The sequence below is a fragment of the Agelaius tricolor genome, unplaced genomic scaffold (assembly GCF_023055355.1).
Source record: "Agelaius tricolor isolate 1412-34295 unplaced genomic scaffold, bAgeTri1.0.p SCAF_5, whole genome shotgun sequence".
Lineage (NCBI taxonomy): Eukaryota > Metazoa > Chordata > Aves > Passeriformes > Icteridae > Agelaius > Agelaius tricolor.
In genome coordinates this window covers 27,698,205-27,725,075 of record NW_027269265.1, presented here as the reverse complement: position 1 = coordinate 27,725,075, position 26,871 = coordinate 27,698,205, and the positions used below count along the sequence as shown (strand labels likewise).

The 26,871-nt window shown below is 35.5% G+C and overlaps 1 long non-coding RNA gene across 1 annotated transcript in view; it reads right to left on the bottom strand.

Moving 5' to 3' along the window:
* Positions 1-26,871, bottom strand: part of LOC139589989 (uncharacterized) — a 109,456-nt gene that overhangs the window by 7,593 nt on the left and 74,992 nt on the right. Inside the window, exon 2 of the long non-coding RNA XR_011679178.1 lies at positions 14,710-14,785. This is a non-coding gene — a long non-coding RNA (uncharacterized lncRNA). The remainder of the gene's footprint in view (positions 1-14,709; positions 14,786-26,871) is intronic.

Sequence of the window (26,871 nt, the reverse complement as noted above, 5' to 3'; positions counted from 1 at the left end):
GGCTTATGCCAATTTAAAAGGAGGACTTAGGAGTTTTTAATGTAATCAGCATCAGATAACTACACCTTCTAATTCCTAACAAAAACAGAGTAAGAAAGGGTCTCAATTGTGATACCTGCATGAGAAAAAGCTCACTTCCTATATGCTGTAAAAAGCCACATCTTCGTGATTTGCCCTATAATACGCTATGTAGACATATCATTTTGATTTCCTGGTTTGCATGCCAAAGGAATTGACTAAACAATAGAATAAATACCCAAACCAATGTCACAGAATTATTGGCTGAGTGATTTTGGATTTGACATATGTTCCTCATTAACCCCTTCATTTAAAGATCCTCTTGTTCACAAGTTTTATCACAGACTAGAAGTAAAATGCACCATTATTGCTGGAACAGTTCAGTTCACTGTTAACTACTCAATAATTTGGGTAATCAGAGGGCAACATGGGAAGAAACTTAAAATCTAGAAGGAAATTCAGTGTTATTGGGACACAAGTGCATGGTGCTTGTATATAAGGTATGACACCTTCATTGGTAGAAGCTTAGGTATAATAATAATAATCTGTCAACCATGTCAGTAGATCTCCTTTAAACAAAAAAAGGTTTGCTTTTAGTAGTGCTTTACAAAGTGTAAAAACCTAAAATGAAAAATCCACCTTCCAGCAGAGGCAGCAGTGTTTGGGACATTTACATTAACATAGCAAAGGCTCTAATGAGATGTAAGTTTCTATCTGCAGTTCAAGGCATCTTTTAGAAAACAAGAGATAATGGCCCATTATTGTATTGAGCATACTGCATTGTATCACTGAGCAGAAAAGTAGTATCAGGTTTTTGACCGAGTAGGATACATATTGTCAAAAGTCCGAGCAAGATGCATATTGTTAAAAGTCCCTGGAAGGATTTCTTCTGTAAAAGGATATGCATATTGATGAAGTGTATGGTGACAATATATTATTTGTGGATCTGAGAGTAAATTTAAACAAATGTATAACCTTTTCTTTCCTACAGTGCTGAAAGCTATCTCAGTCCTTTGTATCCAGATTGTACTGAGAGTGCAGTACTTAGGACATCTGTTGCTGTAGTAGCTCATAGGATAGGATAAGCTATTATCATAGGATATTGTGGTTGTCCTCTCAATTTACCAAATGTTGAGTACAAGCAAAGGTGCAATGATCAGTCTTGAAGAGATTTTTTTTTTTTTGTTGTTGCCTCAATGCACAACCTGCCCCTAAACTGACACATATCATATATTCTGGAGACATAGCCTATCACAGGCTTTGTGAGTACAGACTAAACAAGGGGGATCATGTGTTTTCATTTCAGGTGTTTTCCTTCTGTGTGTTCTTCCCAGGAATACAGTGAAATACATGTAAGACAATGAAATACATGTAAGAAAGATGAAGACAAGCTTCAGTTAAAATTGAAAAACATTGCCCCCTCCATGCAGTTTTTGGAGAGAGAGAAATCTTTCTTCAGAATTTATGTTAATCTTCATATCAGACAAAGGAATATTTTGTCTCTGGGAAATACAACCTGCTGCTCCAGTTCATTATATTTATTAGAAGGAACAGGTATTATGTGGTGGTTCTTAAAAATCAAAGAATCCCCAAACTGCTGAAACTGCACTTTTTAAAGAGTTTGTTGTTCGTTTTCTATGGTTTCAGAGGTGTATTGGAGGTCCCACCACACCACCTGTGGGACACGTGGCCACGTATGGTCACAGGCGGCAGGCCCAGACCCGCGGTGGCAGAGTGGCAGCCAGAGGCCAGGCCGTGCCCACTGGCAGGGCAGGTGCAAGGCCAAGCCAGGATGGCAATCCGCAGGCCAGGACGAGGGCTGGCCAGGATAACCGCGGTCAGGAACCGCCCAGCCATGTGGAGTGAGAACACTCGGGGTTTGAACGGAGCCCCTGGGACACGGGAGGGGCTTTGGGTGGAGGAGGCAGAGGGGTCTCCTCAGGGCCATCGAGACTTGTCGGTGCACTCAGGGTGCTGCAGAGGCGCCTCCTCTTCCTACCTGGCTGGGGGAACTTCCAGAAGGGTATCATGTCACATGCTGGTCCCTAGGTATGGGGAACATGCAGACTGCTCTTTAAAAGGCTAAAAACAATTCTTAAATTACACATGATCTCTGAAAAAAATAGGATATCTGATGCACACAGTGTAAGATTGAGCATTTGAGTGATCTGTGTACACAAAGGCCCATGTACATCTTCTATGACAGTTCTCAATGTTCTCAAGCTCTGCAATTGTGTTACAGCAATATCAGCCGCAGCGGTATTAGGCATGAACTCCATGCTATACAAATGTGAAGAAAAAAGTGTAGTTAAGATATATTCAAAAATATTTTTCCACTCTTATTTAAGTTACTGCATTTCTATGGTAGACTATTTTTAAAATCTGTATTTCTTTATGCATACACAGTTTGTTTTTTTAAGAACAGAAGCTGGGTTTATCCAGTGTACTTTCCTATTCAGAAATACTATCTTGTGTTTTATAAGTGTTTTTGATGGTAACAATTGTACCACCAAAGCTGCTGGTAGAAAGTCTATGAAATTTTGTAAGAAATGAAATTCTTACAAAATTTCATAGAAATTTCATAGAAATTTTGTAAGATGTAAGTGAGCATATAAAAAATGATTGGAGATTAGTGAAAAAAATCTCGGAATAATCTCTGGAAAATCATGAAATCTTTCTAGAAAATTTCCTTCCTTGAACATGCTCCAAATCCTGTTTCTGCCAAGGATTTTTTTTACAAGACAGCTATCTACTAATGGAGAGGCTCTCCATGATGCTATGCCTGCTACTGACAGCTAAGGGTTTGTTTTTTCCTATTCACTATTCATAGTACATTTTGAATTGTTTTTGTGCCCATGAAACTGAAGACTAACAGTCTCTGGAGCCAAGCACAGTCTCTTTGTTGGGTAGAAATAACGCCTACAGGAGAGGATGGATGTGCTCAGCGTCCCAGCAAGTGGCTTGAGATGAAGTGATATTGGCAGGATTCAAACTGAAATTATTACAAAACATGAATGCCACATGTGCAACTGCTGCCTGGCTGTTTCTGTGCTTCTATCCTTTGTTAAAAAATGTTATCTTAAAAAAATACTATTGACCTTGATCTTGTGCCATTGCTGTCTGAAAATTGCAGGGTCTTACAGATCCCAGGATCAAAGGGGAGTATGATTGTTCTGCCAAATATGAAGCTTTTGTAATGACAGTGTTGTGTATTGCTTCTACAGAACAAGCCTTCTGTTTAGCTTGTCTTGTAAGCTAGCCTTACCTAGAAGTTTGGTGACATGCTGTCTTCTTCCCAAAACAATCTGAGAAACTATTAACAGCAGTTACTATCCAAGTCTGTCAGTTATTAATAGCAAGTTGGCATATTTTCAGTTTTACTCATTTGGGTTGTGCTACTACAAAGTTGTATGGGATTTTCTTTAGGTTATATAAGCATGCTAGATATCGTGATATTAAAATGAAGAGAAGTACTGTCTCAAGACAATTTCAGGCAGACTTCCTCAATTCTGCCAATACTTCTCAATACCAGTTCTGCAAGGATAGTTGTGTTATCCCTTTTAGTCAATCCTGGGTTTGTCAACAAGGACTCATGCCAGCTGAGTAGTAGGTTTGTGATAAGAACTTTTGGAAATTAGTATAAGTTTCACCTTAGAAATCATTTGAATCTAGTTTCAAAATACGATGTTGGTACTTACATCATCTCTTGTTACTCCTTTGTGGAAGAACGCCAGGCTCTTCTACCATGGCCTTCATTCGTCCCAGTATTATGTGCTACTCTACTTTTATTAGCACAAGAATAAGATCATTACAAGCATGTTAATCATGGAGTCATGAAAGTTAAATTAAAGGCTTGACTTCACCAGAAATTTTTTAGTAGGAGTATAGATGAGTGACAATGAAAATATCTCAGAATTTATACTACAGTCTGAAATTAAAAGCAAGGACATTTCTGAAGCCCCAGTTGCATTCCTTGATCTAATGCATCGGATTCACTCCTGAACTGACACCATTATTGAGGCCCAATTGCATTTTTGAATCCCAATACTCTTTAGGAGAATGAACAGCTACATTACCATTTCTTTGGTAATCTTACCCATTTTGGAATTACTGCCTATGCATCCTTTTAAAATCTCAGTTATGACAATATACTTGAGCCTTTAATAAATTCACTGTACTAGGACAAGCCAGGTAATTCTTCTAAGAAAAGCATTTTCTTGGCAGTTCTCCAGAAAGCCAAGCATTTGGTACTTGGCCTCTCAGACCAAACCATTTAACATCCTACTCCTTTTAATGTAGCAATACCTTTCCCCAGATGTTTGAGCACTGAAATTCTGTTCTTGAATTGGATTTCACTTTAAGTTCCTCCACTACTTTTGCTCCTCATATTGCTTAGCCTTTTCTCTCTGAAGATGACTTCTCTCCTAGTACACCTTTTTTTCAGTTGTGCCTTTCTCAAAGGTAATGGATGGAATCATCTTGGTAGCCAGATTACCTTTAATACTTTCATTCCATTTCTTGGCTTAGGTAAAATATAGCCAGCCTCAGTCTTTAATATAGTGCCACACAGGCACTCTACCCAGCGACTGTCTAACAATGGCTCATAGAATCTGAAGAATTTCTGTGATTCTATCCCTTCTTATATCAGCTTAGCCAATAAAACAGTGTATTGCCTTGATTCATAATCACAAAAATTCAAGGTGAGTTGCAGTCTGTCAATTTTCAAATGCTACAAAATGTTTAAATGAATGCAAAAAAGTTTGGGCTTTTAGCCTGCCATTTGCAGGGGAAAATATAGACAGGATTACAAATATCACAACCAAAAAAAATCTAGGGTAACATTTTTTAAGTTTATTGGGTAGCATGTGAATATATTTATTTTTAAATCCTGTTCTAGAAGCAATGAATTTTTATTAAACCAAATTAGTTTTTATACAGGATAAAGACCTAAATATCATGGTTTGTCTTTTCCTCTAAAATGTACTAGCACTTTACAAGCATATGTTGAAGACAAAAGTTAGAACACTGTTGGATTTCCAGCTGATGTTTCATGATTATCCTAATTTTTCTTCATCTGTAGAGACTGTGATCAATCTAGAGCAAATCTACACATATATGTTGGAGGTTTATTATTTTCTTCATGTGTCAAACCTGCTTTGGACTAATTTTGTTTGCATATTTCTGAAAGCTATGTATAGAGGGAAATTTTGCTTAAGCTTTCTGTTGGAAATTTTTGTTAGTAACAACCTTTGTTTTCCTTCTTTTCCTCTAATAGATTAGTTTGGAATTGCTTTTCTGCAATTTTTCATTTTAAAAATTATTATCAGAAATATAATGGAGTCTCTTACTCCTTTGGACTTTCTTAGTAACCATACATACATACAGTCTTTGATATATATCCACATGATTCTAAGTTTCAACTACAGTTATAAGCTTACAGTTTTGTGTGACTCATTTACCTGTGTTATAATAAGATATTTTGCATTCTAATATTGCAGTATATCTAAGGGTAGGTACTATTTCTTTATAGCTCTTGCTAAATTTTGTTCATGATTCTGCTTCATTCCCTTTAATTTTATTTCTACTGATGATACAGAAAATGACTCAGAGTCCAGCACCAACATTTTTCAAATTGAAACCAAAGATAATTTATGTGATTGACAGAACTAGTACAACGTGATTTTGAATGTTTTCTGTAAAGTGCTTGTAAAGAGATGCAGTAGAACAGTGCAAGCAAAGTGCAAAGGCAGATGTTTAAATGTATTTTATTACAGATCCCATTTTGAATTATATATACAATATATATCATTACTGCAACACAGGTGTGCTTTAAAAAGAGCAGTTTGGGACAGTCATATGAGGCCAAAGAGGAAAATCGCAGCATCTATTTAGGCATGAATTCACAGTTAATTTTCAGTAAGAAGCTGAGGTGTTTCCCGCAGTTACATCTGCATCAAATTTGAAGAAAACAAGAAATAATAACTTTCATTTCTGTGGACTTTTTCGAAGTGTTTTTATTGAATAATTTTCAATTTTTTAACAGGTGATGAGAAGAAGTGCTTGTTATGGTAGCACATAGGCTAAATCAGTTTTGCCCAGGGGGATAAGCTCTTATAGTTCATTTTACAGTGGGAACAGTGAAAGGCTAAAGGGCCTATTTGATGTTGACATGATTTTCATAAAGGAAGGCATCTGCAGCCTAGAGAATATAGAATTAAAAAAGAAAGAAAAACATAATTTGGATTGTTAAATTCTGTGCATTTCAAAGAGTCTATAATCTAATTGCTGACTCCCCTTACAGAAATTTACCAGAGGACAGCTATTTCTGATATAACATAGCTTAAAATCAGCAGCAGCTATAGTCCATTTTTAATCATCATTTCTGTTTTGAGCTTTTGGTAACTGTTAAAGGTATATTTCCTGTATCAGGGGAGATTCCAAAAGAGTAACTTCTAAGAAAAATAATTTTATGTCCACAGAGAGCTCTCCACTGTCAGAGCAGTCTTTCTTTTTTCTTTCTACTCACTGAGCTGAGGAGGTGAACATTTATAAGATCACTCAATGCTACTTTTCATGGAAATGGCTGATAGCTGCCACATCAGAATTATGGGATGCAAAGTTGCCAGAGATTTTGTGACATGTCCATGCTTGCATATATTTAAAAATTCAACTGGAAATTTACTTTAGAATTTATCTCTGACTTCAAAGTTGACCCTGCTTTGCATAGAAGACTGGAATACAAGACCTCCAGAGACACCTCCCAGCCTGGGTTATTCTAAGATTCTGAGTCTGCATGATTTCTATGGAATGAAAGATCTGACAAAATCTCAAAATATCCTCAAATTTCTCATTCAATTTTTCTAACTCTAGTTCTGTGCACAAATTCTAGGTGACAATACCTGTATAATGCATAATACTCAGTAATAAATTAATCTTCTTGATTTGTGATTAATATGTCATGTCAGCATTACAGTACACTTAATTTTCAGAAACATTTTTTCCTACCTTATGACCAAGTTTAAGATTTCATAATCTTGTAGACCAATAAGGGGAAGATAAAAGTTCTTGCTGATTTCTAAATCTTGTTTAGTTGGTTGTAAAGTGGCTTTATGATGAGGTTCCTTTCAGATATAAGCTGTGCCAAGAAGGTTTTACATAGTGTATCTAGAATACCTACGTATTTACAGAAAATACACCCAATAGGAAATCAAATAGAGATAAACCAAATTCATGTTTGAATGTGGGTAAATATTATCCAGAATGTATGATCTGCTTACCTTTGTGTCAGTGAAGACTTGACTTGATATTCCCAGCAAGATGTTAATTCTAGCTCTTGATAGCAGATGTAATAGAGATGACTGGCTATCAGAAAGATGGCATTTTATCGTAGGAACAGGAGTTAGAAATAGCTCTATTACACTGGAACATTGATTTCTTTTTAGCTGGAACTTCCCTATAAGACACTTATATTGCTAAATTCAAGATTAGGGTCACTGAGTGACAGCTTGATTTTTAAAGAAAATTTTATAAATTGAAACAAAAATTTTTTGTGCTTGCTTCAGAAAAGTGCTTAAGGCTTTGTCCAAACAGCATTGAAATTCAAGACAAGCTGTTACTGACATCCTCTCAAACTGTGAGCATGGATTCTATTTTTCTTGAGCAATATGACTAATTTTTCAATAGCTCAGATTACAGAGCCAGAAACTGGAGTCTATTTGCATACAGTACACAGTGGCCATATATTGTTCTTCCAAACAGTTAGAAATCCATGGATTGCTCCATGGTGGATTTCAGTACAGCTCCCTCAAAATTTAGGTCAGAGTTTGAACTGGTGTCTGCAGAAATTTTCTTATGGAGATGGAAGGTCTGTGAAAGCTGATGCATAGACTACTGCACATTTTTCTTGGCAGAGAAAGATCTGTCTCCTTCTACTCCAGAACAGCCGCTTTGAAATTTACCATATTTTGATTTTAACCTGCTTCTCTATCTGCATAGTAAGAATTTTTTCAACAAAAATGCATGCTTTGAAAATACAGGTCACTTATTTGAGCAATCTTCAGTTTTTATTGTTGAAAGAATTTCTCAACTTAGGGTGTCAGTGTTTTCTACTAATCAGTTTTCGGAAAGGACATTTTTTTTTCCTTTTTAAATTGAGGTGCCATATTACAAAACACAACAGGTCTCAGAACCTGAAATTCCCAGGAATGGGAACTGTGACAAGGACTCTTCTAAATGTATTTTAGTAAATCATCTGATTCAATTTATTTTTGCCTGTGTGTTTCAGTGCAGCATCTTTCATAGAATCACTGAACCATAAAATATTCTGAGTTGGAAGGCACCCAAAAGGATCATCGAGTCCAACTCCTGGCCCTGCACAGGACACCCCAAGACTCGCACCCTGTGCCTGAGAGCACTGTTCAAACACTTCTTGAACTCTGTCAGGCTGGTGCTGTGACCCCTTCCCTCAGGAGCCTGATCCAGTGCCCAGCCACCCTCTGAGGGAAGCATCTTATGCTGGTATCCAGCCTAAACCCCCTCTGAAATGGCATCATGCCATTCACTTGGGCCATCACTAGTCTCCAAAAAGAAAAGATCTGTGTCCTTCAGGTGGACTTGCAGTAGGAACGACTTTAGGAAGCAACTAGACTCTATTTTTTAATCTTATTTGCTGAAATAGCCAAGTTTATGAAAGCCACTGTAATCGTAATGTTTTTGTCCACTTAGTGGAAGTCTGTAAAAAGTCTGACATTTTCTGTAGTATGTTATTACTATTCATCATGCAGATCCAGTAAATTTGTTGTTACAGGATTGTTCCAGAATTCATCGATAATGCTGGTAAAAGATCAGAAAAGATGACTTAATCATGTATTTAAAGAAAACCCTCAACAAATAATTTCATGGTCTGTAAAAGCAGCACAAAAGAAAAAAAAAAGAATAAATATCAACTAATTTGAAAGCTTTTCCATGAAAGTTGGCATCAAGTTTTGGGAGGGTCCAGTAATTCTGCTTAATACTATGGAGAATTGAGCTTGGAAAATCTGTATGATTTATCATTCCTAATGTTATAAAATATTGTTTTATCAGATGCATAAATCCCACATGCCAATTTATTCTTGCAGTTTTGACTAATCTCCACAATCAGAAGGTGAAAATGTTTTTGTCAAATGGTGGGCAGTTTACTTCATGGGATTTTTTCTTCAGTCATTTCCAGATAACACACAGAATAATATGCTATTAAAGTATGATGGTTGATGGTTGATTGAAGCATTCTTACATATGCCTTTTATTTTATGACTCATCCACATGATTTTTTTTCTGTTCTCCTCAGTGATGGCACACAATCAATGATGGGATTTTTAAGCAGTGTCATTTGATCAGTAAAAGATGGGTTAATGTCACCCATTCTGGGCCAATCAGAAAGGAGAAACAAGGTAAACTGTATTACCTCAAAGTGATTCAAATAAAAATATTTCATAATACATACATCTAGAAATAAAATAGTTATCAGAATGTAACCCTAGTTTTGTTCTGAATACCTTGTGATTCTTCACTGACTTCTGCTTTCACTATTATTAGCTAATTTTCTGTTAATTCCCTAAGCACTAAGTACTTCACAGAAGACTTTACTGATGTTATTTCACCTATGTTTACACAGTGTTGTCCTCAGAGAAATGAAAATTACATAAGGATCTAAGACTTAGAGTAGATTAGACAGTTGTTTCCTAAACTGCACTGCAGTAACCACTGAAGATTCAGTGGTAAGATTTCATCACACAACATGATAGTAATACTGTAAGAGCAAGCATCTAACATAATTGTTCCTCTTCAAGATCTATGCTTTTTCTTTTTTCATCAAGTTAAAAAATCTTCATGATAAAACTATATATTATATCTTATACTTTCATCTTTTCCACCTGGCATTTGCTTAAAAGTCTATGTAATATCTCTTAAAAGTAAACACAGATCGTAGCCCTTGATGTACAGTTTGGCAAAGTCTGAATTAGATTGTATAAGGCACTTTTGAAAGATGGTACCTACTACTTAATTTTTATTTTAGAAAAATTCTGAAATGCCACTAGGCTTCATTGTAGGAAATGCATAGAAATGCAAGAAGCAGTACAATAGATACTGGTAGAAACAATAGGACAATAGACACAAGTTCCCAATAAGGGAAAAAGCAATCCTAACATGAAAGGAAAAAGGAAGAGACAAAAAGCTCATGGCTCAAATGGCTCATTTGCCATTAAATCAGCACCCAATGAAGTTGCATTACAACAAGGAGATCTGATTTTCAGAGGAAATCAAACTTTTATGAGAATTTAGCTGTTTATGTCAAGTATTGACTTCCACTTGAAAAAAGACAGTAAACGTTTTGATCTTGACTTTTTTGAACCTAAAAATAAAGTTGAGCCAAAATACTAATTAATTTTAAGAGGATATTACTTGCAATCTCAGCAGTTAATCTCCATTCTTTCTTGGCTGCTAATTTGCATGTCTCAAGTCATAATAGCTGTGTAAATTAGTGGTATGAGGAAGACTAAACTGGTATCTCAAGAGGCGACATTGACAAATGTGTCATTCTAGGGTTCATTTGAAAGTTACTCGGCCATATACTGGTTTTGATGTAAGTTGTTGAAAAGGGCTTGTGTCCTTTTTCAAATGTCTGTGAATGCAATGCATTCAAATGAGAAGGTACAAAAAATTACTACTTTGAAAATTCTAATTTAAAGTCTATAAGTAGATAAAAAGACACTATAACAAACCACAAGTCTTTGAGATTAATAATACTAATACTAATGCTAATACATGCTAAGAAAGATGGGAAACTATGTGCCTTGCAGTTTGGAGTGGCAATGCTGTAATGCCATAATATTTATTTGGACCATTGTGTTTGCCATCAGGGTCCCTAAGTGGTATTTGGAAGTACATCTTTGTAATAATTTTACATGTCAATGAGATATTTAAAATCCTAAACTTAATTTATTTTGACAATAAAGACACTGTGTATAAAAGGAGTGGCCAACATAAAATAAAAGAAGCACTATTTGAGGGAAACAGAGTAAGAAATTAATGAGAAACTGAAGTTCAGTGGCTTTGTGGATTTCTTAATCACCAATTTTATATGGACATATTTCCTATTCCTTGTGAATTTTCTGAATTCTTTTTGTTCTAATGCCTGCTTAAATAATAATTGTCAATATAACAGCACATTAAAATTATATAAGTATTTTTAATACCCTGATTTATACTAAGACACTTAAGAATAGACTATCCAGTATAATTACAAAAATTTGATGTTTCTCTTCTTTATATAAAGTTTTGCCTGATTAAATGACAAATTTTCTTAGTCATCACACAGTCATGTTCTTCTTTGTACTAATACTCTGAAATACCAAGAAATCCACAGGTTTCAGTTTCAGTTATCACAAATGCTAAGATAGAAAAAATGTGAAGGACACAACATTTGAAAAAATATTTAATTGTTTTGGCTGCTTCTTGATTAAACTTGGAAATGTTTTAGCCTTGCATTAGCAAAATGAACTACTAAAATTGCTTGATTTTTTGTAAGACTTTATGTATTTGACATTGATAATATGTGCATCACATCTACATTAGAGTCATTATCTACTAATTATATGATCTTATTTTATCTAAACTATAAACATCTCTCAATCCCATCTCTAATGAACATAACAGCATTTGGAATTCTCGGTGCTCTTATTACAGCAGTTTCAAGTCCTGGACTAAGGTTCTTCAGTTTTTCTCTGTGTCTTAAGACTCTTCATTTGAAGAATTTTCAGTATTCAAAAGCAAGTTAATTCACACACATGTAATAGTGCTTAATAAGGAGCCTGGATTTTACAAAATGTTGAAGATAATTTTCTTTCTTCAACAGTCAACATAGTGAATGGGATGAGAAGTTGGTCGACAGGATTCTGTTATAAACATACAGCTAAACTTTGCTATTTCATAAATTCCATGTGCTATATTGCTCACTAAGCACATCTGAGAACCTAAAATACTCTAGCTATAAGATATTATATAATGGTCTATGTTCCATATTTAATAGCACAGTAAATCTAATTAATTTTAATAAAATAGCATCGTTTTTTAAAATAAATATGAAAATATATCACCTCAATAAATCTCAGTAATGTATACAGAATAATAAGATACATATCTGTATATAGCATGATGGCTGTCTGGGGATTCTGTTCCCATATAAATCAAAATATTGCTGTGACTGAGATTTTTTTAAATTTGTTTTCTACAATTCAATTTATTTTTTACTCTTGTCTGGAGAAGTGATAAATTTTAGTGGAAATTCTAAGGCAACTTAAACCTCTTAAAAATACATAATCAGAGGGCTTTTTCCTAAAAATTAATCAGAAATTATAGGAAATAATATAATTTTCTAACATTTTTCTTTATGTCATATGAATTATTGTCACAATGGCTCCTCAATCCACAACTATTTGAGGGTTTGGCCTGGAAATTTACACACCCTTTATTAAATCTTCATGCACAAATATCATTTAGTGAACATTGAAATGTTCAAAGTCTTATCTTGTAAATTCCTTTTTAAATATCTGTATAAGTGGGAGTAGCTGAGGCTCTACCCTCAAGCTGTTTTCACGAAACAGTTTCATGTGTAGCTTATCTGGAAGAGCAATACAGAATCAAATAGCAATTGCATCCCTTTGATATTAACACATAACCAGTGAAATGCTTTGAACTATTTCCATTAGAGGAGAGAGAAATTATTTGATAGACCATGTTCATTTACAAAGAATTCACAAAACCTTCTTTCTAAGAACACAGCATGAATCAAATAGCTGGAGACAATTTGTCTTCTCACACTTCTCAGCATTTTCCCAGGATTCCTCTCCTCAGAGGCATTTTCAGTCTTTCTTCGGGGTCATTTTACCTTTTTGTCTCTATGGCATTTTGACTGTTTCTCTGACTTTGTTTGTCTTTTCCCAGGTGATTTGCACACGGATATGCTCACATTCACTTCTTAGCACCATAGAAACTCCTTACTCTTCAATGTCTACCTTGTAACTTTGTATTTCAGTGAAATAACAATTTTTTAATGTTTCTTGTTCAAAACAGAAGTAGTAACAGCTTGCTGAATCTCTCCTGAATAAAGAGTGACTGTCAGCTTTATCGTACTAATTCTCTTTCCCAAATAAAGCCTTATGTGTTGTCTGAGGGCGAACTGTTTTTATAGTTATTTTAAAAACTGTTGAGATGATAAAACACTTTTCACATAGAATTCCTAGCCAAAATGAAAAATGTACCCAAAGGTCGAAAGAAGTGCAATGCTTACGTCATTTTCTTCCCCACTGATGAGCTGTGTGAAGAACTTTAACCCAAGTCAATGCCTATGTCAGCTTTTGAAGGAGTTTTATTCATGTTCCTCATAATCTTTTTTTCTTTTTTTTGTTCCCTGGGCTGACAGGAAGTGTCTACCAGAAAGAGATCACCAATAATGCGCTGAATTTGCCAAGAGATCACAGAAGTCTGTTTAGAATGTCACGGTAAGAAAAAAAAATGGGGGGGGAACATGACAAAGTGCCTTCTGTTTACAGGGATCATAACTTGTAATATATAGGTTCAACACTGCGGTAGACCATAGTAAACCTCAAGGATTTCTGCTGTTGTAACTTTGAATGATCCAAGGGCTTGAGACGAACAAGAAGTTATTCTTTTACCCTGATATATTCATACAAATTGCTATTTATTCTCTTAGCAAGTCTTGCCTTTGCAACAGAAGCAAAGTTAAAAAAGTCAAGATCCCTTGAGTGAGTAGATAAAAAAGGGCAGAATCATTTTTTTTGCCCACTTTTTGTGTCCTGCCTATATTTCAGACATAATACAATAAAGGCCAGTGCTTTACAAGATGTTTTCTTCCTGAGAATATGAGTCAAAGAGAAAGAAAACGAAGTCAATTAGCAGGGAAAAAAAATGACGGAAAATATTTGGATAATTTGCGAGTCACGATGCTGTACCAGCCTTTGTGAAAACTCTATCATATACCATACAGTTAATAATATTCTCTGTCTAGCCATCAGATAAGCAGATGTAACAGGCTTTCTCTGTCTAGCCATCAAGATAAACAGATGTAACAGGCTGACCACTTTATTATAACAGGTCTCTTTAGACAAGACTGATTGCAGAAAAAATTACGGAGAATGTTGAAGATGACATTAAAATATAGATGCTACATATGCTAGCATTTTTCCAAGACTTATTCAGGCTGAATATCACATATCTCTTAGTACAGGGGACCCCACAGGCAGCCATAGAAGAGGATTAAGCAGGCTGTCAGAATTTTTCAGATAACACACAGATAGATCACGGCAGTTAATTTTGCCCTATTTTCAGATCATTTGTGTAATTTTCAGTCTGCCAAAAGTATGCATAAACTGGCTTTCAGAGCCATTATTCACACCCTTGCTGATCAAGAAAGGAATCACATTTTATTATTACACCATATACAGACTCACTCCGTAACAGACCTAATTTTGGCGTGTACACGGCAGACCATTGCTGCTTGCTCCCTGAAGAAGTTCCAGCTCTTTCTGATTCTTCATACAATATCTGAGAGTATTAGACTCATGGACTGAACATCACTTTGGGTGCTGAGAAATAAACAAGCAGAACTGCTGGAGCAGAACACAGACTTACTGAGTCATAACCCAGAACAGTACCTTCCCTCTGTACACATTGAAGATTTTCTTCCTCAGTTTGTGGTCTGCAAAATCTGCAAAAACATGAATTTGGAGGTTTTACATATCTCCAAAGGAAATTGAAGGCCTTGAAGATATTTTGCTGATTATATAATATATAATGCTATTTCCTTAGGTTCCTTATAGGTGTAACTTCTTGCCTTGCTATCTTACTCTCAGTTACTGAAATACCAGATATGCCAATTTGTGAATGGTATTTAAAAAACTCTTACAGTCATTTTGTCCCACGATTTTTTCACAAGAGTATCAATTTTGGATGAAGGTCTGACAGAATTCTGCATGCCTCACACCTCTTTTGTTGTTTAAATTATTCTTCATAATGCTCAGTCTTAAATTGTAATGTAGTTGACTCAGCACTTCTTGAAACTGCTACATTTCACACTAGTATCTGTACATAGTAGGTGAACTGATTCCTGCTAGGTTTTTTTAATGAGTACTACCTTTCCCAGTTTTGCAAAATTATAAATTCCTCAGATGTTAAAATAATAGCTATAGGGTTCAGCTGCTAAAATATTATTGGTTTTAAATCTATATTGAATATTATGCTTGAGATAAATTAATCTGCATTCTGATCTTGTTTATATGAGTTCATATGCTCATGCCCTTTAGAAAGAGGACATTGTGCACACTTTCAAATGTGTGACGTGTGTGAGAAGGCACAGAAGCCAAGCAACAATGAGGTAAAATGAAGAGAATAGACTTCTTAGCATTGCAAGTACCATCTGTTCTGTAGAAACGCATCCTCTGTGTTGGCATTGCCACAGTGGTATGACATGTGTTATTACTTTTAATCATACTTTGTGCTGAAAAAAAGTCTGGTTACATGACAGATTCAGAGGTTGCAGACTCCCTCAGAGTTAGTGCCTGGAAATCCAAGACTACTTAGAGTCTTCAATATTTTTGTTTCTGAAATATAATGACCTATGTAAAATTATGCAACTGGGGACCAAGATACCAGGACAAGTATTAATATGAAATGAAGAAAGAAGACAGTATTTACATGAAAAAGACGACATTTTCTTAATATTCTGGAAAACTGTATGCTGAGGAATTTGTCATCATTTTCCTAGGGTAACATTGTGGACTATTACAGGATAATACTGGACTCAAAAAATGATGGAAGGATTTCTGTCCTGACTCAGACATTTTTGCCCAATTTACTAATTACAACAATGCTTTGTTTATCAAAACAAGGAAACAGTTCAAAGCCACTATGTGAACCAGTCCTTATTGAGACATCTGTTGTGAGGTCCTCGCATATGTAAGGAGGAAAAACTTACAGACCTAAACAATGGGTTTTTATGCATCATAATAACTTTGTTTATATAATTCACAAAAACACACATCTAATTCTTGTCTATTCTTAGCCACCGTCAGCTAATGTAGATGCTAGATGTTGTCCTTATGCATTAAATAGAGACACAATACTAATAAGGATTGTCTTTTTTCAGTTGCTGAAGTATTAATAACCACCAGTCCTGGAATCACACATCCTAGTTCTGTTTGCACTGACAACCAAATGATGTCATATTTCTCTCTTGATTAGACCTCATTTTTATGTCATCAGTGACAATGACCTTTCAAGCACAGACATGCGGAGATATCTAACTTGAGCCTATGTGTTGTCAGGAGACTGTTACTAATATCTGGATCCCAGGATTTTCTGAAATGAGAAACAGCCTTTTGGTCTTGTGTTATATTCAAACAGCATGGCATCCAACTCATGTTATACAGTTATGATGCCCAAAACTACAGAAGCTTGGCAATTCACTTAGGAGCTCAAGTACTTTTTGAATGAAAATTAAACACCAGAGAACTGTTTCATTAGACAAAATATTTCAATCAGTGCTGTTTTGAATATATTCCCAAAATATCTTTTCCATGACTATTTTTCCACATAGTATTTGTTTGGTAAAATATTTCAATTTAAATGTTTATTTTTTAACATTCTAATTTGACTTGTCAAATTCTTCTCAGTAGATGCCCAAGCTGTAATTTTTTTAATTCTTCAGTACCCATTAGTATTCTATACCATGTAGAATTAATCATAATATACAATATTATTTTTATAATATTGATTGAATGTGATTAATTAAAGAAAATTAGATTTTGTAAGTCTTTGTTATCATTTTTACTTGTTGCTAGAATAAGCTAATAAAACTCAGATTATATGGCTTCAGAGACTTCATGAATCACCTGTGAAAGGACATTGCTGATTAGCATTTGCATTTAGGCTCTTATCTTGCACATTATTAAATTTGAAAAAAATGGTTTTGTAATATATTCATGTATTGTCTTCTATCTGAGCCTTCAAAGCAGTGGCTATGTTGTAGTTTGCATATTAGAGCAGGTGTAAATGAACTCCTACCACTAAAAAAGCTGCATAAAATGTACAAATCAAAACATGTTCATCACAATTGCTTAATATAACTGCAGATAAAACATTAAACATTAAACACACATTTCTTTGGGAAAAAACAGCACCTTGCATTCTTTTAATTCTGTATTTGTAATTCCCTTTGAAATCCCTGGGATTTTTACACTGAAGAAAAAAAGAAGTGATAATACACTATTATATATGATTAGTCACATCATTCTAGTCTTTGGGAGACATAAGAGGGAAGAACTAAAATGTCCTGATTGCTAAACTCCAAATACACTGATTTCTTGTACTTAGCTTTCTCCAGGACTAACAACTAATATAGCAATTTACATATCTATTAATATGTTATGCAGGATGTTATGTGACAGTTTTGAGAAAAAACATGGGCCATGTCCTCCACTTCAATACTATCTTTAAATCCAAACTGAACAGAAAATGTGAAGTTCAACTTATGATAAGCCTTTCTAAACACAGAGATATTCAACAGATTCAGGATCCCTCCCATTTTGTTGTCTGGTTTTCAAATAAGTTCTTACGAGGCTTAGTAGCTGCAGCTGAAATTTTCTGGAAAATATGTTCAATTTTTCTAAAGACATAGTGAACATTTCTGAACATTTTTGATGGTGGTTAAGTCACTGAACTTCAATCAGTGATATATTTTGTGTTTGAGTATTTTGTGCCTTTTGAGTAGTTGTAGAAATCTATGCTTTTGGAGGTTACAGAACCAGGTTCTAGAATTCCTTCTTCCTCAGGTATGATTTATGTATTGCTTAACTCCAAAGTGTGACTCCAATTTGTTCTTTGGGTCACAGAAAAGTAATCTCTCTTAAAACTAACAGACTTCCCAGTTTATGCCCCCATAATCTACTGATTAAGACACAAAGCCCAGGAAGCAGGAAATTCTGATGGATAATTACTGAAAAAAGATTCCCAGGCTTTGATTCTTACTCGAAATAAATGGCTGCTGATGGTGGTATTAGAATCTGCAGATACTGGCATGGGAAATAGGACCTCTCATTCCTCATGGTGGCTTAATATTTTGTTCAGAAAGCAGGCACTCAGTTAAACAATCCATACCTCTACATTTTCACTTGCTCCTTTAGCTGAACAGTTTGCACAGAGTGCAATATCAGGTGCCCAGCTTGACCTGCAACCTTCTCTGAAATCAGGCCACCCCATTATGGCCAGAGCTTTGATGCAATCCTCACAGGCTTTCCCAAAATGCATGTATTACAATTATTCAGTCCAGAGGCTGCACATATCCCTGTGCTGTGTTTCCTCCGGCAGTGCTTGAAAATGTGCTATTATTGAAAGAGTTAAAAAAAATCCCCTTGGAAAAGCTAATTATTGCATGCAGATACTTCTTTGTGTGATCAAGGAGGGGACAATTTAATAGGCTCTGTAATACAACCAAGAACAAAATTGCTTTAAAGGAAGTCTCTTGTTGAGTGACAACTCTGTTGCCTGAGCCAATTAGGTCCCAATAAAGAGTGTTGAATTGGCTCCTGCTTTCTCATTAATTATGTTCTGTCACAGACATGGGGCTTGATTTAGCAATTTTGTATTACATTAAGATACTGAAAGGAATGGAACAAATGGCTCACTCTGATAATAGGCATTCTATACACGGTGTGACATTTACTATCCAGCTGTCCATAAGGCAGCCTAGCACTTCAGTTCAGGGGTTTATTTGTCATTGCTTCAAAGGGACACTCAGCTTTTCACAAAAAAGAAACAGAGAGGCTAATAGATAGGACAAAATGTACTGCTGATATGCTTTATTAGAGATAGGATGCTAGGGTTTTGCTAACAAGCTCATCCGTTGGGACTAAGCCGAGTTTGCTGTCAATCATCCTACACACAAAAGCACACTAGTTAACAAGGAGAAATGAATTACAGACACTTATTCCTGCCTGTGGGATCACAAATACACCAATCTGTGAAAGAGGCACAAACTCAGAAGACAAACTACATATTTGTCAATAACCTCCTAGAAAGAACCCTAGTAATTCTTTGAAGACCTTTGATTTAGCTTCCCTCTAAAATACATGTATAGGAAATGTTTTAGTTACCATGACATTTTCCTTTGTTACTTGTACAATTTTTCATCACATTAAAAACAGAAAACTGAGGAGGTCTGCAAATGTTGTGCTAGGTATATACACTGCTTTTTATACCAAGCCACAGGGGGCAGCTACTGTTGTAATATTCATTAATAGCAACAGAAAATTAAATCTCAAAAACTTTAGTTTCAGGCTATCTTGAATCAATGTGTAGAGCATAATCTAAGTCCCAATTTATGTCTTATATAATAATTAAAATAGCAGGATTTTTTTTCTAGGCTCGGCTTATTTCTTTCCCTCCATTATGTATTTTCAAGCAGAGTTTTGATCCATTGTTTGCATCACACTTGCAAGTTCAGATTCAATGTGCAATTCAATAAGCACACTACTTTAAAAAAGCTTTGTTTATGTATGCAAGTAAATATTATTAATGCGTATATTTATGTGCATGTATGAACTTAGACATGATTGTTTGACCCTGATTACATCTTCTTGTCACAGCATTGCCATTTATTATGTAACATATCCAGTATGACTGACTTCATCAAGAAATGAAAATCCTTAGAAAACTGGGAATTTCTTTTGCAAAATATTAGTTTCATTTCAAAAAATATCCAAGAAAAATAACCTCTAGATGTGAAAGTGCAAAGAGGAAAATAAACAAATGTGTGTTGTTGAGAAAAGCAAAACATAGTTTATTTTCCAGACAGAAATGTGTAGTCAAAAACTTCACTGAAGTGTGTATAATCCTTTCCCTCAAAGTCGTATCTAAACTTAAGTAATTATTTCCTCAGTTTTCCATGTCTAGAGGATTTTCTGCAATAATAGTTCTTGTTTCAGGTGTATGGAATAGTGTCTAAGATTTTACTACTAGACAAGGTAGTATCTATTTGAGAATATCTTAACTAGTAGAGAATATCTCATTTTATCCTATTATGAGATAGAAATCCTGCAGTTAAGTCCTTTATTGCCTCTTCCATCAGGGTCTAGTGCTCTTTCACCAAGATTAAAAAATGCTCCTTTAAGCTTCCTTCTTCTCCTGTACTTGCTTATGCTGCAGGCCAGGAATATGAAGGGGTCACCCTCTAAGCAGCTGCCAGAAACAGAACTAAGACATTCTTGAATAATTTAGGAAAGAGTAGACAGACTTCTCCCAGAAACACACTCAGGCCTGAGTTTGTGTGTGTGAGTAGGTTTGTTGGCAACGTTGACAAAGGAAAATAGCTTTTCCTCCTGAAAAACCTGAATAACAGATTTGGGACCCCTCATGCAGTTAATGAAAAAAACCCAGTCCCAATCCTTAACAGAAATTAATGGACCAGGTACAGGAAAGAAGCTTTGTAGATTGTAGGCAAGGCAATATGTATTTAGTGAGTTAGACAGAATGATCTCAGGTGAGTAATAGAAAAAGCTAATTAACGCTTCTTCCAAAGTGTAACTTTCTTCCTGAATGGCACAGCATCCCCCCAACAAATAGCTTCCAAAGAACTCACAATTTATATTTTTATTGTTTGCTTCTTCTTTACAGCCCTTCAACATAATCAGAGAAGTCAATATATATGCAATGAATAAATACAGTCTAAAGAAAAAAAACTCCTAATCAAATTGTCTATTTCTGATCCATAAAGGGCAGTTTGAACCTAATTATTTTTTCTCATCGTCATACTTCAGTCTTGCTTACCTATCTGCTATAAGTATTCTTCTATTTTTGTGATGATTTTACTAACTTAGAAGGAAAGCAAACATGGTACAAAATATATTTCAGTATTTCTGCTATCAGCCACTCCATCCTCATCTCCTGTTGTGTAGGTGGTGAGAATATCTATCCCCATTATCTTGTCAGGTCTCATACTTCCCTAATTTCAAAATGGCTTCATCTTTTCTAGGTTATAGATATCTGAAATTTTCCACTAATTATTTTTATTGCTGTAACTCTTTTTTATTTCCTTCTCTAAGCAAAAATGAAGCATTAAAATGTTTTAACTTGGATAAGGAACATATCCAGTCATAATCAATTCAGATTCAAAAGCAGCTGTATTTGAAAAGCATTAGCCATATAGAGCTGGAGAGCTCCTGTGCAAAATAACTTGACCCAAACAGTAATTTAGGTCTGAATTATTTTTAAACATTTGCAAAGAGTGAAGAGCTCTTACTTTGGTTTCCTAGATTGTGAGAAAGTATTTCCTCTTGTCTTGGTTTGAAAGACAGATGTCTGCAAAGGAAAGCAGGAGCCTCCCTTGGGATGGAAAATATAACCCCTTTCCCTCCAAGTTACTATAACTTTGAAATTGAGGGGCTCTCAGGCAAAGATATAAGAATAGGAATAACAGTTCTTTATTAGTATGTGTGATAAAACAAACAAACAACAGCAGCTCTGGCATTGACACCAAACAGAACCCAAACCCAGTCCCAGCCTTCCCGGCCGCAGGCGCTTTCCCCGTTGGTGCAGTTCCGGGCACGGCCAGCAGGGGCGCTGCTGGCTCCCGGTGGGCGTGGCAGGTGCGGTGATTCCCCCGCTCCTGCAGGGGGCGCTGTGGCGGGAGCTAAGGGAGCATGCGGTCACGGCAGCCGGGCTGAATGGTGGAAATGTGCTGCAGCAGGAGCCTCGCAGCAGCAGGGCGGGCTCACCCGGGGCGGCAGGGAAGAGGAAGCAGAAATTCCACAGCTGTAGCAGATGGTGAGGAGTCCTTTGTTTGGTGAGGTAGGGTGTTAATAAGGTCCCAGTGCAAGGGCCGCTCTTATGAGCAGAGCTTCACTCACCGTAGAAGGCAACACGAGACAGAACCCCTCAGTGGTGGTGAATTCTTCCCACAGTGACTACAATCTCCTTCCCTTCCACATGCTGAGTGAGCAAGAAGGAGCTAGCAGCTGCCCCAGCCCCTTTTTTCCCAGCGCAATTCCTGCAGCATCTCCACCCTATGAGAGGAACCCTCAGATAAGAGGAGTGCAGCTAAGTGCCCTCCACCCCTGAGCTTGGCAGCTTCTTTTGTCTCTCTTAAGTACCCGGTCGTTATTGTCTCCTGCAAACACGTGTGGGAGAAAATTCCCTGAGAGAAAGAAACAAAAGGAAGAATCCTAAACCCCAACACTTCTTCAAGTATATCTTCAGTTTTATATAAAAGTCCTGATTCTCAGGTCCAGTGGAACACAGGATCTGAAGGGCTGGAGGGATCGCATTGAAATTAACTTTTTCTGAAGCTACGGGTCCGGATAATACCAGTCTTCCATGGGTCACAAACTGGGCTTTGAGATTGGTTTTCCTTGCACCTGGAGCTAATGAGCTCCTGAAGAGCAGTTACAGTAGTAATAGCAGTAGTGTCCCATCTACACCCTCTCAGTGAAATATAATTGTGCAACATGGTTGCAGATAAAAGTGAAATAAGGCAATAATTAAAAATTATCACTGCCAGTGATTTCTCCATAACATACTGCTGAGGGATTTACTTATCTGGAAACAGGCAAGTGGGCTATTCTATCTGATGACAAAATTACTACTTATAGTTCCTGCTTTAGTAGGACAGTTTCCATATGTTCTGTGCAACTGCAAATGTAGGAGAGATTCTTTCAGAGTATATCTCAGAGAACTGTTAGGAATTCTCACAGGGGACAAGCTCTCTCCATTGCCTATACAAGGAAATGGATGGAGACTGGCTTCCTAATTTTGATGATTTGAGGTGCAAAGTATGACCTGTTCATCTTTCAGAATATAATTAATAATTTTAATGATTTTTAAGGACATAAGCAAGAGTTTCTAGACACCAAGCAGAGTTTTTTTTTTTTTATTTCATATACATTTTTACATAGTATTCAATTGGTATTTTAAAAAGTGATGTCTTCCTCTCTTGGAAAATATATTTATATTGTTATGGTATCATGAGAATTTTCAAAACACAGTATTACCTGGAAACTAGCTTGTCTGGTATGTTTCATTTGAACTGTTGATAATTTTATAGGATTCAGTATATGGATTTGTGGTCTTCATACAAATTCCAGTATTTTAATTACTGTGATAATTATTACAATGATGCCAAATGAATTGGTAATTACACAGGAACTGGGTGAGAAAGCAGTGATTCCTTGCATTTTGATGGAAATTGCTGAGGGAATCTATGTTTCCAGTCATGTGCACAACATAGGCTTACTCATGAAATCATTTAAAATCTGTTCCTCACAAAGAGACTATGAAAAAAATACATTGTGCAGCTAGGTTGGCAGACTAAACCTAGAAGGTGGTTCCTGTTGGAGATAAAGTTTCTGTGCTATGAAAGATGTAAAACTGATGGTATGTCCAAGCTGAAACTCTGAATATCCCAGAAAAACTATAGTAATATTTTTATTAACTACTTGTATATATTTTGGGGATGTTCACTATAACTAGTATGTTACTAATAAGGTGATTTACATATTCATCTCCTCAACTTATTTTTGTCTCAGAGGAAGATGGCCTTTTGGATAACACTAAGATTGATTTTGACAGTATTAGTGCTTTACCAGTGAAAGTTCTGTAGCACCCCTTGAGGGAATACTGTTTGGAGCAACATAAGAATGTCCATGGTTTTGCCAAGGGACTGTCCAATTGTGCTTTCATACCAGCAAACCAAAATCCTGTGCAGCTCTCTGAACTAGTGCATGACCATGCAGACCAAATTTGAAGGTCAGGTACTGACAAGAGCAGAATATCCACTGACTAATGAGATCTTCCTTCTTCACAATGTTTATTTCAACATTGCAAAAGGAAGATGATGATGAGCATTAAACACTAGTCTTGGAGTTTACCCTAATATTCCCTCAATCCTTCCCTCTCAGTTCAGTTTACAATTATGAGTCCTCCTCAACAGCTGTTGGTATTTCTCTTTGCCTATATGCCTTGTTGGGCTTTGTGATTTTTTTTAATTAAATACATTTGTTTATTTTAATTGGATGTACATTCAGCATTTTTCTTCTTGTTTATAATGTCCATTACTACTAATGTCTAAGGTTTCATCATTTCATCTTAAAACTTAAAAAACAAGGAAAAAACTAAAAAACAAGGAAAATTAATCTTCAGTTTCATTTTTAATGCAATCAACTTAATGCAGGATGTTGTCTGTCTACTAGAAAATATTGAAAGGCAGTCATAAAAAACAATTAGCATGTGCCTTGGGAAGAAATCTGAAGAATCAGGATAAGATCTCAGTTAGAAGATTGTCTGTGAGGTTACCCAGACCATCTGTAGCACTGTCACTGAACACAAGGCACAAGACCAGGAAATCTAGATATTTGCAAGATGAATTACTTGGGAACTCTGATAAAAAAAACCCTAATTATTTTCTGTCTTCATAAGCCAGAGTTGCAAAAGATGACATGTTGGGAACAGTTTAATAACCACAGATGCCCAGTGACAGGTAGTATTCTCCTCTAAAATAGCTTTACAATTATACTACATTTTTTGAAAAATACTGCTTTTTGCTTTACAAAGCTTCAGATAAATGTTGTTTGATGTTCCTGATGCTTCTGTAGTCTAAAATCAGTTAAAATTTGGCTTCACCAGTAGCATATTAAGTATCACTAACACATCAGTCAGTGTGGCCTCGAGATTTTTTTAAATATAAATTTGTCCTTTTCCTTGGAAATAAATATGATATTCACTCTGAACACAGATGGTATCACTTTTTTACGCTGTTATAAAATTTCTTTTCAAAATCCGAAATAATTTTACATTTATAATGTAGCTATCTTTTCTTTCATTTTCCTCCCCTATCCTGGTTTCTCTGCTGGTTTTTATGTGACTACATCAGAAGTCTGCGTAGATCAGGGAAATTTTAGATGGTGGCTAAAAGCCTTTCATTCTTTTTCTCTAGAGGCCCAGGAAACATAGTGTAACTAGGATGTAGAGATAGCCTATGAATGTCAAGAAATGATCCCTGAAATCTCTCAGGCCTTCCTGTTTTACAGGTGAGCTTAGGGATTCTAGAAGGTGCATACCTTGCAATCTCTGCTGACTTCGAGGAGAATGTGGCCCAGCTTTGTAAGACATGCTAAAGTTCACAGATGAATGAAAATTTCAGAGACCAGTCAGGCCTGAGTTATGGACTGTTACCTGTTATTACTTCACATGGAATCCATATGATGATCAAATGGTTACAACTATTCAGTTTTGGAGCAAAATTCTAACAACTAATTAAAATAGCCATAAAAAGTTGGTTAATTTTCCTGTTTCAGTGTGTTTTTAATTCAACAGAAATTCAACTCAACATTGAGTCTAGAAAAAACAAATTGTTCTTTCTTGCTCAGTTTTACTGTTTCAAATTCTTAACCTAGGCAATTTAAATGGAAATAGTGAGCTAGAAGAAGATATCTTTTCTTATGCATATAAGTAATTATAAAGTTATTAAGACACGAAGCATAAATTTGGTGCAAACGTTTCAGTAGAAAGTGTTGGAATGTAATACATGAAAAATGAAAGGTGTGCTCTAGCTGCACCATGGCATTTCAGATTTGAAATCTGTTTGACAACACTGTTAGGTTCGCTTGGCCATATGATAGGATCTCAAGGAAAATAATAATGCAAAGGAAATGGTAGCTAATTGCAGTTTTTGTTTATGAACTGATTCAGTGAAACATGTTAGATTGTATATCTTCTCTATAACTACATTATGCTAATTAACTAATAACACATTTTCCAAATGATTTTTAAATAGCTCTGTTTAGATTCTGACTCATACAAGTAGCAAGCTGTTACTTTTTTTGCATGAGCTACAGTTAGTGATTAAAAATTATGTGCGTGACTCAAAAAGAAAAGTTCAAGTTTTAAATAATCATAAAAAATGCTTAGGCAGTCCAGTTGAGACAGAAAATATGAAAGCGTTGTCATAATTAAAGGACTGAACAAAATTAGATTTATATTCTCTCTTGGTAAGTATATGGAAACAGGTCCTGTGGACTTGACATATAAACAATAAAGATTAATAAAAAATATAAAATACATTTTATAGTTATCTCTATAACTCTATATAACTATATATAACATATTTTATAATATATAAAAGGACAAAAAATATAGATATATTTTTGTAACTGTTTTAAGCCAGAATTATGACTTGGAATTTTCTAGTTTACTCCCTGTCCATGAATCAGACACAAGTTACCCAACACTGTGAATGTGTTCAGATCACCAGTATAAAACTAAAAAAAAAAAAAAACCTCCTGAAATAGAGATGAGAAGAAACATCTTGGGGAAAAAATGTATTACATGAGCTTTAGCCACTTCAAACATTTGTTTGAAAATAGCCCAATTGTTTAAAGCACTAAATGAGATATCAAAATGAAAGCAATTATGTTTTTCTAAGCACAATTCAAGTATATAGGACAGTAGGATTAGTGATCTAGAAGAACTCAAAATACTATTTAAACAACTAGAAATCATGCCCATATCTTATGTATTATAATTGTCATTTCAAAAAATCAATATTGAATTTGAGTCATTAAAATTGTTTTTCCTTTTTGTGTGACAGTGAGCTTATAAAATGTGGGTCTCAAAATCAGCCTACATAGAAATAAGAATAGTCTAACTTGTAATGAACATCACTTTGCATCCTCATTTTTCAAATTTGTTGCTGAAGGATAAATAAAGGGATCAAAAGTGTGCACAGTTAACAAGAAGGTTCAATTTCAT